At 40.7% G+C, this 19,208-nt stretch overlaps 1 protein-coding gene across 9 annotated transcripts in view; it reads right to left on the bottom strand.

Annotated features, from left to right (window-relative positions):
• Positions 1-19,208, bottom strand: part of ZMIZ1 (zinc finger MIZ-type containing 1) — a 337,962-nt gene that overhangs the window by 82,508 nt on the left and 236,246 nt on the right. The window contains exon 1 of one of the 9 annotated variants that reach the window (XM_063163887.1): positions 7,832-7,972. The exons of 7 other annotated variants lie outside the window; for them this stretch is intronic. The gene's annotated coding sequence lies outside the window, so the exon portion shown is untranslated. Of the gene's footprint in view, positions 1-7,245; positions 7,484-7,831; positions 7,973-19,208 lie in introns of those variants that run through there. One more of the 9 variants, XM_063163888.1, reaches the window with a different exon arrangement.

The raw sequence follows: 19,208 nt of genomic DNA, 5'->3' as shown, positions 1-19,208 counted from the left end.
CTGAAGTAAACATATCCACACAATAGATTTGTCCTCTTCATCTGGCAAACCCAGTGAGCAGCTGCAGCTGGAGCAGCGGCCAAGCCACAGAGGAGCAGCAGGGCTGGAGGCATCCTGGCAGCCCAGGTCAGGCAACCTGCAATCGCCTCTGTGCAACACTGGAGCACTCTGACTTGGAAAAGCAGCACTCAGATTCTTGCTGCCATGAAGATCTAAGCCAGCAGTTAAAACAATTTAGCAAGAAACAGTAATTTTGCCTTCAATATCCCACAAAACTTACTCAAGCACTGCAACGTAACCACTGCAGGTGGCAACGCTTGCTTCAACTCCCCCTGAGAGTATTTATGCAACTTACACATGCAGTTAAAGCTCCAATATGTAATTTGGATTGCTCACTCTTGAGGGGTGTCTAGATACAGCAACAATGGCCATAATCACAGACTTAATCTTATTTCAGCCACTAAATATGAAACCTAATATTTGACATTCCAAACTAGCGGAAAGAAAGGCAATGCATAGATCATTGCCTGTGTGCATGGAAGAGGCTTGGAAACTGCTCTCTTCTGCATACTGGCTTTCTACAAGGCACTATGAGAATATACACAAACAGATCTTCTGCTTTTTCTCTTCTCTATGCAAAAGAGCTCCCCTGAATGACATCTATCTGGATAATAAATTGCCAATACCACAAACAATTAAATTAGAAGCAGTTCAAAATGTAAGGGGGTGGGAGCTGACTACTGACCAAATCTGACATACAAATAGCCCGCTAATTTGTCAGCAAGCCAAAATAAATGGAATGGGCTGGCTACAGGTGCAGGTAAACGCCTCAGAAATAGACATCAATAAATCATTTAGCTCTCTGTAACATTTTAGATTACAGTCATTTAACAAGAAGGACATTTTTGCCTTTGCAACATGATTCATGAGTGCTTCAAGCGAGTCATTTAAAGTCAGCACTTAAGATGGGACTTTAAAACTTCCATTTTTTGATCTCCTCTAACCTACACTTAACTTAGCAAATATTATAAACTGTATCCTCTGTTCTGCTTATCACAAAATACAAAATCCAAGATTATGGGGTATTGCACACCAATGATCAACTCTCCAAAGCCCCAAACTCTCTCTGTGAGAGAATTCATCTCCCTGATATTTTATGCAGATGTAGAGACAAAGAGGAGGGTTGCTGCATGTCAGGCAAGCCAACATCCTAGTTTTACTAGATGTGTCTACACAGACAGAAACATGATAAAAGAGTGGGTCATCACATATTATAAATGTGTTGCTTGCAAGTAAAAATTACTTGGTCCTCATGATTTTCCATCTCAAGTACTTCTTCAAAAAGCCAGCCTGCAAATAACTGTTCTGTCTGCTCAAATACCATCTGTGGGGCTGTGTTTCTAGCAAAATGATACAAGGTGTCACAAACAGTAACAGACAGACACTTAACTGCATGTTCTAAAGAAGGTCAGTCTTGTACTAAAGCCAGAAACACAAAATACACAAGGACTACCTACACTTCCATTTTGCAAAGACCTTAAAAGCATATTTACAAGTTGTAAAGTCATTAAGTAAAAAAAAAAAAAAAAAAAAAATTAAATCTTCTATTACTAATGGACTAAGACCATATATAAACTCACATGAACATTTGTTTCTAACCTGATTCTACTGCAACTTTGCTCTAATGAAGTGTACATCTTGACAGACACAAATGACTTCAAGGACCTTCCAGGTAAATAAGGCCATTAAGGAACTACAGTATTTCCACCCCAAGGAATAGATAGAAAACATATATAACCATTTGTAAAGCGGGCTGAAACAGGACAATTTAATAGTATTCATCTATGTGCAAGACAACTGGTTTCTAAGTTTCTTCCAGACTAACCTCTCAATTGCCCTGTCGCTGGAAAAACAGTAGGAATGCAAAGGTTACAGGAACACGAAGAACTGCTGGTTATTTCCCAAAATGTGGTATTTTATTACACCTAGCATAGGAGGAGTTTTTACACACTTACAACCTCACATGACAGCCAGGCACATTGCCAAACACACATTACAAACCTGAGCTAACAGCCAAATCAGGACAGAACCCCAGTTCAGCACCATAGTTCATTAAGGTGCTCCCAAACTTCCTGAAAACCACAAGCAGTGTGACACCATTCTGCAGAGTATCTGTCTGAGCAGGAAATCTGGAGTTAAAACCACTGACAACAGCAGAATGAGAAGGCTGAGAAGTACCCGTAGCAGACCCCGCTAACAGAACCAGAGAGACCTACAAGCTGCTCAAGGCAGTCAAATAACAGCCTGTGATCAATAGAAGCAAATACTGCTGGCAGATCAAGCAGGATCAAGACTACATAAGCCACTGCAATCTGTATGAATAAGTAAATCATGACAGGCTCCTCTGAAAGCCATGCTGTTAGGCTGATGCTTGAAAACCTTAACTTTCTAAAGCAGTTGGATAGTGCCAGTAGGTAAGACAGTAAAAGTACTGTTAACACCCTTCTTTCAAGTCTGGCCTGCTATACAGATAAGTAAGTGGCACAACAACCCCTCCCCAGTATTTTTTCCTTTCCTACTACATATTAACGCAGAAATAAGGTTGTTAGTAAATGTTAAATATACTAAATCACAAAAGAAAACAGCAGGTCAGTAAAACTGGTTAGCACAGCTAACTGAGAACTGAAGGGAGTCCTGTGACAAACTCCTCTTAGTTCTCTCTGTTACCTTCTAAGGCTGACCACAAAAAGGTAGTCAAGAATAAGTAAAGGAGTGCTTTTGTGAGAATACCAGTTCTTCCCATCTGCCCTAGTTCTGCTTCTACTGAAGCTCTAGTCACTTTATTTGTAACTACATTAGGTCAGAATAATTTTGAAAATCCAGTACAGATAGTTTTAATAAGATTGTGAAAGAATGAACCTCTCCAGGTACTGTAACACTATATCCAAACAGCATTCTAACAAGCTTATATTCACCAACAATAGTGGGATTTTGTCTGCTTCCAGGATCTCAACAGAGTCCAGCTTGCCTACTGCCTGAAACTTAATTTAAAAGATGCAAGGGACACTGAGGAGGCATAAAAACCACAAACTATTAACGACAAAATTCAGTTTGAGGATTAGAAGTTTATAAACAAACATTAAGGGTTACCCATCAAAATGTTGAGAGCTGTACTTTAGTTACAATAAACAACAAGAATCAGGAGCTTAGCTGGCTGTCAGAACCTTTTATTGGTAGTAATAAAGACAACTGAGAACAAAATTAACTTTTTTTTTTCTTTATGAAATAGGTAAAACTGTCACTGGTTGCACTGGATTACTGTCAATAGAATGATCCCAAACAACCTAAGACTCAGCATTAGTAACATGCAAACTTTCCAGAGAATATGAAGAATGATCCAGGTCAAGAACTGAAGAAATGTATAGTATTTATTAGAGGTGGGCTGAGTGGCAGCCTTCCACACTACTGAAGTAATTACTGTCCCAATGCCACTAATTTTTCTTTATAACTATACTTTTTCTTGATTTTAAGGAGAAAACTTGTCAAGTAACTTCCAATTAAAAACAGAAATAAAAAAACCTGTCTGTGATCTTTCTGGGTTTCTCTTGTTTCCTTCCCGGATTGTCAGTGAAAGCCAGACTGGCTGGCTGCTTTCTCCCTGATGATGAATGGATACACACTCTTCCCCATGCCTTGAAAGCTATTACTGCTTTGCTTTACTGCACATCTCACAATTAGTGAAGCAGCCATTTCATTTGAAGGCTAGCTCAACATTTTACATGCTGGTTTAAAAGGCTTTGCTCAGTAACTTTAAATTGTTTTTAGTTACTTCCAAAACAACTGTTTTATATACCAAAACATTGTTTTCCTTCAGCATTTTAGAAGAAGGTATACCCTGTGGAATTTTGGTTCCTATCCTGCTGTTGGATGAGCCAAATGGTATTAACTTAATATATTCTTTTAAGTGTGTTAACTTCTAGTTATTTTTAATTAATTTATTTTTAGTTTTGCTTACTTCAAAGAAACAGCCAGTACAGTGAAACAGATGTCATGTCTACTGGTTTATTTCACAGAACTTTCTGGTTTCCTCTGGAAAGGCAGTACAAGGAAAAGAAACTCTAAGAAATTCAGGGGACACACAGTGGGGTCATTTGTTATGTGATTTTTTTTAAGCCCTCTGGAGATGTCTCTGCTGTGTCTTGCAGAGTACCAGAAGTAGTGAACCATCTGCTCAGCCTGCACAGCTCTCCACATGCCCAGCAAGGCTTCTGAGACTTCAATTAGATCACCCAGCTCCACCTGCACTGAACAACAATGCAGCGGTAGCTGAGCAGCGCTGGGAGGAAGCAACTTTTCCCCACTTTTTTTTTGTTTTTCCTTGAGCAAAAATCTTGCTGTCCAGCTGCTTGCAAGCAGTTTCAGGGCAGTCTGTTGGGCACAGCTTCTTCTGCTGTTCCACCCTAGAGAAAACAGAAGTTCCCCTAGGCAGAGCAGCCTCAGAGGAAGGTATTTCCCTGTGGCCCTCTCTGTTCTTCAACTGAGAGGAATCAAACCAGAGAGCACCTTCACTGAGATCTCTGAAACAATGTATCACAAGATGAAGTGTTGGGGTTACTTATTTTCTGCTGGTTAGCTCCTTCCCTGGTTAGCTTTTTTGATATTTTTAAATATAATCTACAGTGTATTCTTTTGTTATGAGAAAAAAAAAGTAACGGTTGTGCCATCCCATAGAGTGACAGTTTCCTGATGGCTTCACTCTAATGATTTTTGGTCACTGTTGATCAGCAATATCCCTTTTGCTGACGTAACAGTCATGAGAAAGCAGCCTTGCATTGTCACAGTTCCAGTGACAACTGAGGATAACGTGGGAACTTCTGTGTCCTCAGCTTACCTCGTGACATAGAAAAACACTATTCTCTTGTCTTAGTTACACATCTTGTAATTGCAGGGGCTTGGGGCATTGGATTCAGAGACTCTCTTGAACTAATTGCTGTACTAACTCTTATGGCAACAGCAAGCCTGTTTTGCCAAACTATTCTCTCTAAACTATCTCACTGTAATTAATACAGCACCTGTTACTACAACAACAAATTGTTTATTCACTGAGCCTAAGTGCCCTCTGTTTTCCTCTTGTTGTTGGTTTGCATGCTCTGCTTCTTTGCTTTGTAACCAAAAGCTGTCCCCTGTCCACTTCATGTGCACAAGCTTTCCTGGATGTTCCTGGAGCATTCATCCAGCATAAGGGTCCCAGGACTAAATGCTGCTTTCAACACAAGTAATACCAAGAGAGTGCCTGTGTTTCACTGAAATATGAACACAGCAACATGTCAGCCAGGATCACAGAGACACTGACACGCACAGCTGTGACATTTGTACCCATTCTACTGTGATCTACACAAGATTAAAGGCTTATGACTACATTTCAAATCTCACGATCAGTATTTTCAATTGCTAACATGAAACTGTACCTCACTCATTCAGATGAATTCTTTACTAGTGAAATTTCACTGCACTTGCAGACGTATTTCCCCAGGGATTTTCTGATGGCTCCTTCAGAATGGGGTAAGGGTGATGTTAACTTAACAATGTTAAGTAGTTGTTTAAATCAAACTTTGACCATAAACTTGATACCAAGCCTTTGATAACACTCTTCTGTTCACTTAAACTGGAGCACTACTTACTGAGTTCGACTGAAATAAATTTACATAAACCCAAACTTTTTTTCCCATGTTCTATTGCACTTTAGCTGCCATATCAGTTTAAATGCTAAGCAAAAAGAGGAACAAAATTCTGCTAAGCAGATTGGTGACAGCATGGAGAGACATGCTTCTGCTCAACTTAGAGGCACTTCCACTTTTATGCATGATTAGATGCTGATAATTACTTTATTACCAATATATCTGTAATAAACTTCTAACTTGAACAAAAACCACAGGAAATATTAGGCAACATAGAGCAATTTTAGCTGGATCTTAGTTTTATGTACTTCCATTTCCAAGTAATGTTTCAGTCACGCTAATTGCTTCTCCTAGGTCACCCCAGCCTAATGACCTGGTTAGCTTAACCTGAGACATGGCTTCTTGAAAGAAACTGTCTCCACAGTAACTTTTAATTCTAAAATCTACATATTTGCAGAGTGAACACTGTCTTTTATAGTATTATGAGCCAAGGTAAGTTGTCATAAATGTGGGTTCAATTTCACCAGTTCACCCCATGAGATGTCTACAGAGAGCATTTATTTCATCAAAAGATGACATATAGTAAGGGATTTTTAACTGGGTCTTAAAATGGGCTCACCTGAACTCAGGACAAGCAGTTTGTATGACTGAAGTCACAACTTGTTTTGACAGTGGCTTTAGTGGCTCCAGAATCACTGATGCTACTTTATGCAAAGTCTATTTTACCTTACACAGCGATTTTACCCATTCAAAGAGCTGCTATTTACAATAGCAACCTCTCTTCCCCCAACAGACCGTGCTGTCAACATCTGAATTGCAAACACTGAAGCTGTATAGATCCTTTGCATTTTGCTTTTGGCATACATTGATATATGCTATTTTATTAAGTTTTAAAACACTATTTGCATTAAGCCGACTAACTAAACTGAACAATAAAACTAATGTCCCAAATTCCAGTCCGGCATCACTAGTTTGAAACTTTATGATAACTCCTTAAACAATATGCTAATTAAGTAACCTTTTCAGTTTTTTACACAGGAAACGAATAAACAAGACACTTGTTACTACTCAGCATAAGGGGCAAAAAACTTGTCAACTGGAATGCCCGAGACTGTCATTGATACTCATACTACTTTGAGATCTTCTGTGAAAGCACTCGCCACAGATGTGAGTTCTGCACGGCAAGGTCTTTATAAAGACGGCAAAAATGAAATGGTGGCAGCAGTATTGTCACTGCTGTTTGCAGAACAGCTTGTCACGTTCTGGCAGTGCCAGGCAGGCCAAAGTTGCGGGAAAGGCCGCCGCAAACCGGCGCTGCCTTTGGGCGGTGCGGGCGCAGCTGCAGGCGGCAGGGCGCGGGCCGAGCCGCAGGGTGCGGGGCAGGGCAGGGCACAGCCCGCTGCCATCGCTGCCAGCCCCGCGCCGCCGCTCCCACAATGCACCCGCACGCACACACACAGACAGACACACGGACACACACGGGCACGGGCTCTCCCGGGGCCAACACGCTCCGGCACACGGCCCCGCTCCCGCACGCACGGCCGCCGCCCCCCCGGAACCAACTTACCCCCGAGTTACATCCCATTCACCGCCCGGCTTCCTCTGCCGCCCCTCCTCTGCGCGCCTGCCTCTGCTGCTGCAGAGAGGCCACATATGTCTGCAAACACTTCTAGGCAGAAAGCAGCCAGTGCAGAACAAAGACAGCCGGGGTTGCCTTCATCTCAGCACAAGGCAGCCAGTAGCTATTTTCAAGCTTGTTCGCTCTCCCCCTCTGAGGGCACCCTGCTCTGTTTCTCCCTCTCTCTCTCTCCTCTTTGCCTGTCCAGCTACTGCACAACACGCATCAATTATTCATTGCTTGTCTCCCGGTTTCCAGGCAAAACCAATCACAGATGGAGTCTTGCTAATGGGCTCATGCCGTACTTGCCAACAGGCTATTTGTGCTCAAGCTACAACCCTCTAGAGACAATAAAGAGAATCAGGTTAAGCTTTAAAACTTCACACGTACGCGAACAGACCTAAAACGGCGGTAGACATGTAAGCATCCCTATGACATTGCTTAGGAGTACGTCTTCGGCATACAGCATGGCAGAAGGCTGCTGTAAATCTTCCGAAAGGGCTTTAAGAAAATCAAACACTCAGAAAAATCTCACCTCAGCTGCATGTTACTGATATTGATGGTTCTCTTTTCTGTCTCTAGTGATCCATGTCTCGCTTTCCCATTACACAGAGAGGTATGTCCTTCTCTCATTCTCGTGCACACACGCGCACACGCACGCACGCACACACACAGCCACAGCCACTTTGCCAGAAGGAAGAGAGAGAAAGAGAGGAGGAAAAAAAAAACCACCCAGGCAGCTCACATTTCAAACTTGCAAGGAGGGGTGGTGCTTAAAACGCTAGGACAAAGCCTCTGTCTCTGGCACCCAGTCAAAATACTAAAATAAATCCCCTCGATCAATTAATTGGAAGCAACACTTGTTCGAGCCCGCGTAACAAACCATTAAGGGCACCGGGGCTGAAAAGTCTTGAGATTTGGGAAATCTCGTACCCTCGCTTCCCCCTACCCTGTTTGCTGAATGCTGTTGACTAAATCCATCAAACTAGTCATGCTAATTAGCGTCCAGGGCAGCCTCGGCGGCGGAGCAGCGCCCGGGCGGGCGGTCCCGCGGCCGGAGTTTCCTTCCGGACCGGCCGCCGCCCCGCGCCGGGCACGAGGTACCGGCGGGCCGGGCAGGAGGTACCGGCGGGCCGCGCACGAGGCTCCGGCGGGGGAGGTCGCTGGAGCGGCGGCGCCGGCTGCGGGCCCCAGGGCGCCCCAGCGCTCCCGCCCGGCGCCGTCCCTCCGCCGCCAGGGGAAACTGAGGCAGGCGGGCGGGCTGGGGCTGACACGGGAGCCGCTGTCACCTGTGGGACAGCCCGGCCCGGGCAGGTGCCTTGGGCTGCGTTTGCGAGTTCAGGTCTTCGGCTGGGCCGGCCGCACAGCGCTCCCCAGACAACACCCGTTCCCCATGGCACCGCCTGCTCGGGGCTGCCCGTGGAAGAGTTTTAAACACGTCCAGCTGTGCCTGCGGTGGTCAGCGTTTCAACTGACAGCGCCGAAGGGAAAAAAAAGGCAACAAACAATCAACCCCCAGGAAGCTAATGTGACAATTCTTTGCTGCCTCTCAAAGGGAAAACTGGCAGTTTAAGTTGTGGCCAGCCGAGCACCAGCCTTTTCCTGCCACCCTCCGCGGTGCAGAGCCACTTCCTTCCCCGCACAACCTGCACAAAGGCACCTCCACCTCTTAAAGGCGCACCCGGCCCCCTCGCAGTGAAGCAGCCGGCAGGTTCCAGCGAGAAACAAACAAAATAGAAACAAGAGCACTTGAAAAAAATACTGTCACTCCAGCAAAATTCCTTTCAGTGAAAAAATGGCCCCAGCTTCCCTTGCCATGCTTACAGTCACTTAACTGTGCTTCCCAAACACCTTAGCAGAGAGTTGGCAACATGACAGATCGGAGCAGCAAACTATCACAGATATCAAAGAGCAGCTCTTCTCTGAAAAATGATTCCACAGAAAAGCATTGTCAGATTTCATGTTCTTTTTTTTTTTTCCCCAGGGAATCCACTGCAAAGAGCTAAGAGTAATGTGTGCTCTCACTTAACTTCCACTCCTGATGCAGGATCTCAAGGTCAGCCTGTCAGACAGGGTTATTGCTTTCTCTTCACAGCCATCAGACCAAGCAGAACTGCAAACCAAACCCTCCACACTTTGTGCAATCTCAGAGCTGCTCAAGTGTGGCTGAAGGAACACTTCACACCAACACAGCTGCTACAGGTGGTGCAGGACTCAGTGCTGGGTTAGTGTCCAGAGCCTGTACAGCCTGGGCAAGCCTTCAGCTGGGTCCTTACAGATGCAGGCGGACCCACGGGGCAGCTGGAACCAACTATTACACAAAACGTAGTTTTCACTGCAGTTGGTCAAATTTCAGATTCAGTCACATGGAAGAAAAGTACAGAACCTTATACAATTTTTTCATTGCCTTTCAGAGTAGACAGATTGTTAAGGAGGTGTAAATTATAGAGCTAGACTGGCAGAATAGGTATAGAAAGCACAAGTTTTAGGAGACTGTCAAAGAGTTCAGACTTGGTGGATGTGAATGAAATTGATAATTGCTCTAAAGCTACATGAATTCTTGATTGAATGAACATTTCCATACTTGTTTCAGGTTTTACTGCATTTACAGAGTTTTCACACAATTCCTAAGCTATGATGGTGTTTTGTTGTATTTTGAAAAAAAACCACATAAAACAACAACAAGAACATACCAGGTGGTTGCAAGGTCCCAGATACAGAGACTGGCTCCTTCCTCATAGAAACCACGATTAAGTTAATTTCTAAGAGTAAAAAGCAATTTTATTTTTTCTGTAGAGAAAACACATTCCCCAGTATCCTATGTTTTTTTTTCTCTACCTACCATCATAAGTAGTATCTCTCTGCAATTAAATTGCTCTTTCTAGTGCAACAGTGTAAGTTTCTCTTTTAAAGCTGCCTGTCTTTCAGAGGAAGTGGTTTAGAGTAGACAAATCACTTATCTAAAAATTATGTACTTACTTCTCCTTTGACAAATCTTTAGCAGGTTTCTAATCCCACCCTGCCACTTGAAATATCACTTTCTGTGATGACATTTGAGTCACAGTTGTCAGAAGCATCAGATCTGTAGTCAAATGGATTAAATCACACTTCATAGCATGCAGTATTTTGAAGGAGGAGTGGTTTATCATTTGTAGAAATTAATCATAACAGTTTTTTCTCTAGGGCAAATTCCCAATCATTTTTAAAGATTACTATGTTTAAGCCCCTCTGACAGCAGTATGTCAAATTACATCACAAGGAAGGTTATCTCAGGCAATGATAACTATTAACACAACTCACTGAAGACACATACTACTGGGAGAAGCAGGTCTGTACTGGGAAGCACCTTTTTATATGCAGGGGTGGGAGAGCAGGCTCTTGGCTGTGCTTTGGCTCTGGGATCTCAGTGTCTGGGGGTGTGCCTGCTGCTGGCTGTTGTCCCAGCTCAGCCCCACAAGGGAGGGGAGACAGGGATTTGAGTTCTACAGGGGGGAAAAGCAGAGACCCTTACCTGGACCACCTCTAGCTGATTAAGGGGAAGAGTTGGAAGATTTTCAGAGAAGTCCTGTTTATATCAAAGTAGAGGCAACCTTTGTCTGTTCAGCATATGCTGTCAATGCACAACAATATCACCAACAAACTCCCCAAATCTCAATCCTGTCAGTCACTGTGTGGCACAGAAGCAAACCATGTTCTTATGGTACTGCTCTTTGCTCTCCATGCCAAGACACCTCTCTGAAGAGTGAGTTTTTAACAAGTCAGAAGCCTGTCCTTAAGTTGCAATGATGCAACAGACATGCCCATGGAACACCAATTTTTTATGGTGAACAAGGTAATGATGTGAACACGTTCATATGTTCAGGTGCCTTTGATTGCTCAACACAAGCAGCATGATGCTTATCTTCAACTGCTTCAAGTGAGGTAGCCTTTGGGCGTAATTCTCACTTCTCTCCTGCCTTGCCTCTCTTCGGTAATATTGCAAAAACTTAATCAAATAGATCAACACCTGTAATAAAAATGCAGACCACCAACAGCAAAAGAAGGAGAGGCTGCAGAAGGGTGGTGAGAAAATCACCCATTTGGATACTTCAGTATCAAGAAGACTACAGGAGAGACAGCATCATGTTCTACTGAACAGCATTGTGAGAGGTATGCTGAGAAAAGAGCAGGGAAAGAAAGCATAAATGGGTAAGGAAAATCTCTTCAAGTAGCTGTAATAGCAGTTATTGCCCACTGAGTCATAATATAATCCTTTAGCAATGCAAATTTTCTATGACCAAAGATTTAAAGGTTTATCTCAGGGGCCAATCTTTATTCATCTGAGTTTTGCTGCACTGCTGAACACAGCAGGATAGTTCCTTACAATATTTGTCTAGAGCAGGTTATTTGCCCAAGAATTAGTTCCCTGGATATGTATATATTTTACTATTGATTTAAGGGATTCAAAAAACTCTTTCGAAGGCTTACAATTACATAGTTGAAATACACAGAATACATGGATCAGTGGCCTTGTCGATTTTTCCTGATGTTTCACAGTAGGTTCAATCAGCTGAAGCTGTAATAAACCTAAGGGCTGCATCCCAGTAAAAAAACAACCATGTACTTGAAAAAACAAAAATTAAAATCCTTTGACTCTGCATCAAGTGTCTTTCATGCATAACCCATTTTTACATAATCAAATAAACTCCTTCCAAAAAGAGGTGTGGAAGAAAAACGTAGTATTTAAAAGCACAGTAAGAAAAGACCCTTTCACATGATTGAGTCCTGTCCTGTTAAATAAGACATTACTACACTGCAAAGAACTCTGTGAGTAAGGTACATACCCTTTGGCCACCTTCTGCATTGGGATTTATAAAACGAAGGTAGGGAAGTTACAAAAGGTAGTAACACAGCATCTGCTTTTTTTCCCTGGTGCCCATGACCACTGTTTGCCTGTAGCCCTCGGGAACTACATGTTTCAATTAACATTTAGTTAACTCTGATCTGAACCTGGAAACAGATTGCTGTTTGGATGCACACAGCAACTGGACCAAAACACTCAAAATCTTCTGAAAGCCCTTATGCCCTATTAACTTTCAAGACCCTGGACATGTTCATGTTCTTGTTACCCCATTACAAAACAATACTCCTTCAAGCCTCTGCAAAGACTCAGGATAGACTTTTAGGCACTCCAATGAACACCTCTGTCAATTGCAAAAATATTTGGAAAGGGAGATCTACCTTAAGTCCATCTAATAATGTTGCAATTTTCTAATCTCTATTTCCTTCATTCTTTGTTTTCATGTCTTTACCATGTGCAGAAAATAAGGTGCTCTATAAAACTACAATGGAAAAAAAACCCCTCAGAAATACACAGAGAAGCCATTCATTATGTTTGCACCTTTGGTTCTCTTCACAGCTATACTTCTATGGAAAACTGCAAAGCAAAAGCAACCAAAGCATGCAGAAAGAGCAAAGCACATGAAGGAAAAATCACATCTGTAATGCAGTGTGGCAGTCAGAAGAGAGCCTTTACAGACCTAAGGTGTCACTGTAGTGATGGCATCAGCCCAGAGTTGTCCCCAGCTCTATTTCACACACAGCAGAGCCACTGCAGCTGCCCCCTCACAACCCAACTTGTTCATCAGGCAATTTTAAAGACAGATACAACATACCCCACCTGTGATGCCCTGCCCTTATTTTAATGTGTCTATTTTGCTACAAATGCCAATGTATGTTTTAAAATCTGCTTTTCATGACATGGGAGCTTCATTGTTTTTCTAACTTTTGGATGCTTCTAGTGGAATTCCTTGGTAAACTGGAGCATGGCACAAATGGCTTTCAGCGCCTCTTGATACCTGGGCTGGAGCTCATGACATCTCTAGCAAATCAAAAGGAAATCAAAATTAACTGATGCCCTTTCCATTCAACATGCATTTTTTCAGCATGATCGAGTGGATTTCTAAAACATCCTGATTTTTCACTAAGTTTTGATAAAATATTTCTATACCACCAAACTGCTTGAATGTGCTCATAGAGTTTAGACATTTTTAGCCTTCTGCCACTTTGGGGGAACATCTGATGAACTGTTCCTTAGATTTCAAACAAACCTTTCAGCATTCCTATGTTCTGCAAAGTATTAAAAACTTTGTTATACCAAAGCAAGACTTTCAAATGTAATGAGGACTACTACCTCTCTAAGAAAGTTTTAGTATGCACTTAATAATTAATAAGACATTTCTTCTGCTGCTTTTCAAGATGGTTAGGAATATATTCTCCCATCTTCTCCCTAAAAATATTTGGTTTTACTGAGCATTTAGCAGAAGCCCCACCTCTGGCAAGCTGTGGGTTAATTAGAGCTAAGCTTTCTCTCTCCCTGATTAATTGTTCAGGGGAATAAGAAGGCAGCTCTGAAGACAGCAACTTAATCAGGTCTCACTGAAAGAAGATAGAAAACTATTAGAACAGCAGCTTGTGAGGCAATGTAGAAGTAATGGGATGCAAAAGAGTAAATGAAACTGAAGCCTGGAAAGTGGAAGCCCTGCTAGGGTACCTGAACATTTAGCTTTTCTGGGTCCTTGGAGCTGTCTTCCCCTCCACACGGAGACTCTTCTTGGTCCCATATCACTCAGATGCCTCTACTCCAAAAATGGGTTTGAGAGGAAATCTAGGCTCTTTACTTATATCCTTTTTATTAATACTTTTTAAAACCAATCCACTAATATATGGAAGGCATCAGTTGTGAGAAGGAATGTGATACAAACATCCTGAATGGGACATAATATCAGTAAGAAAAGATGCAAAGAGAAGATAAGTCCTTCATTACCCTCACAATTTACATTCTATACACAGGAAAGTTCATGACAGAACTTTTTCTCTGTGCTGTGAGTGAACTGTGAGAGCATTAAAATGAGAAAGTTGAGATGCAGTGCTTTTTTATTTTTATTTATTTTTAAAAACTCTATGAAAACAACACCCAATGTCACTTTCTTCAAATCAATTGTGGAGTGTAGAAAACCACTGAAAGTGCATTCAGATATTTCATGCTGCCATATCAAACATATGAGGGGTTATATAATAATCAAATAGATAAGCGTCCAAAGTTACAAATTAAAAGAAAAGTTACAAATTGGTGGCTATGCATCACTGTCTTGGAAAGCTTCCATTCTGGAATACAAAGACATTTATCATTTGGAGGCCAGCTCATGCTTCTAGCTTTGTATTTAAACAACCCCATGTACCATCATCATACACTTTTTATATCAATGTGCCAGAAAGCCATACAGAGCTATTTTTAGAGGACTCTGAGATGAAGTACAGTTTAGCTTGCTAAGTAGCCTAATAAGGCAAAATGCTCATGGTGAAGACCAAATGCAGTCACTGTCACTCTTCCTTCATACTGTAATCAATTTCTAAGAGCATCCCTTAATTTTTCCCACTTACTGAGGATTACTGTATTAGCAGCAGGATAGAACTAGAGGGAGAGAGGCAATCTTTATAGTTTTCTCCACTTTGATAATCAAACATAGTGATTGAAGAAAAAATGGAATGGTCTGAAAAGAAAGTGGCTTTGCTCAGAGTTAAAAAAATCTCTTAGTAAAAAATCATTTTAAGAGAAACAACAGCTTAACATCAGCTTTTGCTTTCAGAAACTAGCAAACTCAGCTCTCAGTCAACTCCAAATACTTCAAGGCCTCAAGGCTTCCAAGTGGACATAAAGGACTCTCAGAGAGTATTGGTGTGCTTAAACACTGGCAAGAATTTTAAAACTAAAAAAGTTCCCAAATCTACTAGGTTACTTATGATCTGAGAAAAATACTCATTTTGACATGTTAATGCTAGGAGGAGGGTGATGGTTAATGCTAGAGGGGGTGATTCTGTAACAATTTACAAGAACAGGATTAAACCCAGCAATTAACAGAGGTTTCTATCTTTAGTAATTATTCATATACCTGTTCAGTTGATTATAAGTCATAGCTCCAGGCTGTCTGCCTGCTCTGCTAGGACACAGACAGCAACCTTTGCTAAATTGACTCCACTGGCTACGCTCATGCTGCAGGAGCTGTTTTCAAGGACAGATCTACAATGTTATATGGGTAAAGAGAGGAGCAAATTAAAGATGGGTGTTCTGTCAGGAAAAGGACTGAAGAACTTGTGTCAGCATTTCCCTACATTATTAGGACCATAGATTTTTAACCCTTCACTGCCTAATACTTAGATTTAACAAGAACTTTCCTTATTATAAAGATAGCATAATTGCATCTTCTCAAATAAAATAATGAAAATATAATAAGAACAAAATGCAAGAGCTCTCAAGATAAATAACCATATGCCTATATACAGATATAGAGGGATTCCAGTAAGTGAATCCCTTCTTAAACTGTGCTTCATTTTAAAGCATTATAGCTTGTGAGTTAAATAAGCCGAGTACAGTAGAACATGAAGTTACCAAAACAATTACTACACAAAAGTATCACTCACTTTGACATCACCAATGTATACCTTGCACATTACTACCAAATAGTTACACTTATGTTTTTGTTTTTCTTTTTACCATCTTCTGTATATTTTGCTTTAAAGCAGTCTATGTATTTCTTTAAAGGATGCTGAAAGACTTCTAGGCCTGAGAAATCTTTAGCAGCACAACCACAGCAGACAGCCCTGCTGTCAGGTCCTACCAAGCACAGACACAGTTCATACTGACAGGAGGCTGTGCCTTATACTGCCCTTACTGGGCTCTCACTGAAACCAAATTTAAAATTGAGGGTTTCTGTGATACCACTAAAAGAGGACTTCTGGCATATAAACATATCCTACTTTACTAGAGGACTTGTAGCATAGATCTATCCTACTTTGAGTCTAAGAGCAAGTCTACACCTTGGAATATTCACACTTCAAGATCTTCTAATAACTACATCCATCTGTTAAATAATTTACATTCTGATAGAATATAAAGCAATAGTATAGCAACAAAAACATACATAATCTGGAAATATATCCAACAATATTTAACGCCATTTGTTACTTCTCTCATGCAACACCACATGGAAAGTTTCACAGAAGTTGTGATTTTATGATTTACAGGCACCAGAACAGAATCTTGTCCCAACAGATCCTTTGATCAAGTCTAGAATCCTTCCCCTGTGAACAGGAACTATCCTCTTTTTAATCAATTTGCATCAGTTGAGTCTCTCTGTCCACTGTCACCTTGGTGGGCTGACTGTCCACAGTCAAAAGACTGAGTGTTAAGGATTAAATAATGCAGAAGCTTTAAAATGGGAAGTTTGATGGCAAGCTATTTTTAATGAATCCTTCAAAGTAAAATCAGGAAAATTTTGCGTGTTTCCTTAGGCCATAAATGTGGTTTTACTTTTTGTTTCATATTTAAATCTTCTGTTAAGTAAACATTACAGTTGAACATATTCTTTGGAAGCTTAACCAGACAACTGTATTTTAATCACTTAATTTCTTTTAATTACTTAAAGTACTTCAAGAACACACACTCAAGTATCTCCTCAAACTTCAAAACCTGAAGTGAAAGTTCAGGTGCAGTGAGACCAGCTTAAATGAGAGAGTACAATCTGGAGAAGATGAGAAAATGAAATTTTGTGTACTTCAACTTCAGAAAGCATAATTGGGTCTGATTTTCTCAAAGTGCTAAATCTCTTGCTGCTACAAGCATCTTAACAGATTTTCAGTGCAGCACATCCATGAACTGAGAAACCACAGGTCATTACCACAGCTTTTAACTTTTGGCCAAACAGTCAATGTCAACTCTTCAAACTATTTACTGACTAGTGCACCTTTATAATCAACATTTTCAATTCAGAAGTGCTGGCAGGTTATTTAAGTGAGGCTTAACACACTTTGGTGTTACTCTGTAGGCCACTTATCTGGGTCTTGGAGGACTTGCTGATGGAAAAATGCTGTATGTGGTTTAGAATTTAAACTCATGTTAAATTTTTTTCTTAAAGGAGATGTCATATACTTTCATACCTACAAAGAAAAGTAGAGTGAAAGCAAACTCTTTTTACCAATGTTCAGAGAAATAAAGTTACAAAACTTACATTTCTTTTTACTTCAGGCAAGGCATTATTAGACATATTTACAGAAATCAACAGTAATAGAAAAAATGATTCTGCTTTTGCATAAAGATGATTTCTGTGATGAGGTATTAGAAATGACAAACCTTTATGAGGCAGGGACTTTCCAGAAGCAAAGATGAAACTTCTACAGTGCCTCAGATCTCATCAAAACCATTTCTATTTTCTCATGTATAGGATATCCTCTCCAAATTTCCTCTCTCTTGCTTTGAATCACCTTTACCTCTCTGAAGACATTCTTCTGAGTGAAGACCTATGATTTTAATATTTATAGCCCTGACAAAATTAGGGTTTATATTCAAGAGCTATTTGCACTCTCATCTGCTGTTTCTTTCTGGGATTTAATGGTAGCTCTTATCTCTACTGAAGGAGCCAAGTTTAGTGACCTGAGTCTCCTCACTTCAATCAGAATCACGGGGGTCTGCCATAAACTCCTGTATCAAAGTCACAGAGGGGGAAATGGAAGTCAGCTTTACAAAGCCCAAGCAAAGAAGTTAATGAGCAACTTTCAATACCACTCCTCAACAGCTTCCTCATTTAGTAGAGGGAAATGACTATTTCAGCAAGCTGAGAAGACTTACATGCCTTCTAACTCTCTTGGAAATCTTGTCATGCTCCTGGGGACTAAGGGGGAGAAAGACAGAGGCAAAGATAAAATCAGTTTGTCACTTTTTTTACACTGGTGAAAAAGGGCAGATGGGAGAGAGATAACCCTGGTTTCTCAATAACCCTCAATATGTCACTTCTGTGCTCCTACTCCCATTCCAGATACATCCCACTGACTGCAAACCCTGCCACACTAAAGCAAACTATTTCAAGTCTACAGCACAAATTTGTTTTTCCACATGAGGAAAACAGACTTTTGCTTGGGGTTTCTATGAAAACAAAAAGCTTTCACTTAATTTTTGTTAGCAATACCTCTACAGAAAAGACTGTAGGAACTAGTGTAGATGGGTATAGATGGTTATTCTTGCTTCAGTTTTTTTACTGGCTTACAGGGAATGTCATATATGATAACACTTCTCACCCAGTGCATGCCTATTCACCTGTGCTCTCTCCATTGGCCTCCAGATTAAAAAAAAAATAAATAAAAAAAAAAAAAATATATATATACACGCATACACACATTCTTGGCTTATTTTTTTTTCTGTTGCAGCTTAAGTTACATTACTGAATACTTTTTCCAAAATAAAGCAGAGCAATCAGGAAAAAAACCACATGTATCTTTAAATTTCAATTTATGTAAAAGCAAAAGCAGAAGACCCATGCAAGCAGTTTCTGTACTCTGGGAATAAATATGCAAATTCTGTCAATTTATGATGAGAAATGAAGAAAACCAAACCACTGATCAAACCAACATTTTGTTTTAAGTATCAGCAGTGCTGCAGGAGAGATGAACTAAACTGAACATGTATTGGTCCTATGTAAGTAATTTTCTTATGACTAGTCACTGGAATTACACTACTGCCCAGAGACACAAGGAGAATAAGAATATCATCATAATAGAAATGATCAGTACTTTTTATTAACTTTTAGCTTTAAAAGTACACTGAATTCTTAAGACTTTGACACTGCCTTATACAATAGCAAGAATAATTCATGGGCATAAAAAAAAGGTCGAATCCCCTACAGAATGCCACAGGAAGGCAAGTAACAACCTTAAGCCTACCAAAATGTGTAACACAATTTACATGATTCTGATAAAATATTTATATTGCTTTCAGACAAAGTATTGACTGAGAGATCTTATTTCATCAAAAACATGAAAACATTATCTAAATAATTACATCAGATTAAAGAGCTGGTATTTAAGCAACAATGGTCTTGCAG

This window comes from Melospiza melodia, chromosome 9, assembly GCF_035770615.1.
Source record: "Melospiza melodia melodia isolate bMelMel2 chromosome 9, bMelMel2.pri, whole genome shotgun sequence".
In the NCBI taxonomy this organism is placed as follows: Eukaryota; Metazoa; Chordata; class Aves; order Passeriformes; family Passerellidae; genus Melospiza; species Melospiza melodia.
Note: the sequence above shows the minus strand (reverse complement) of the source record. Positions and strands in the feature narration are given on the sequence as shown.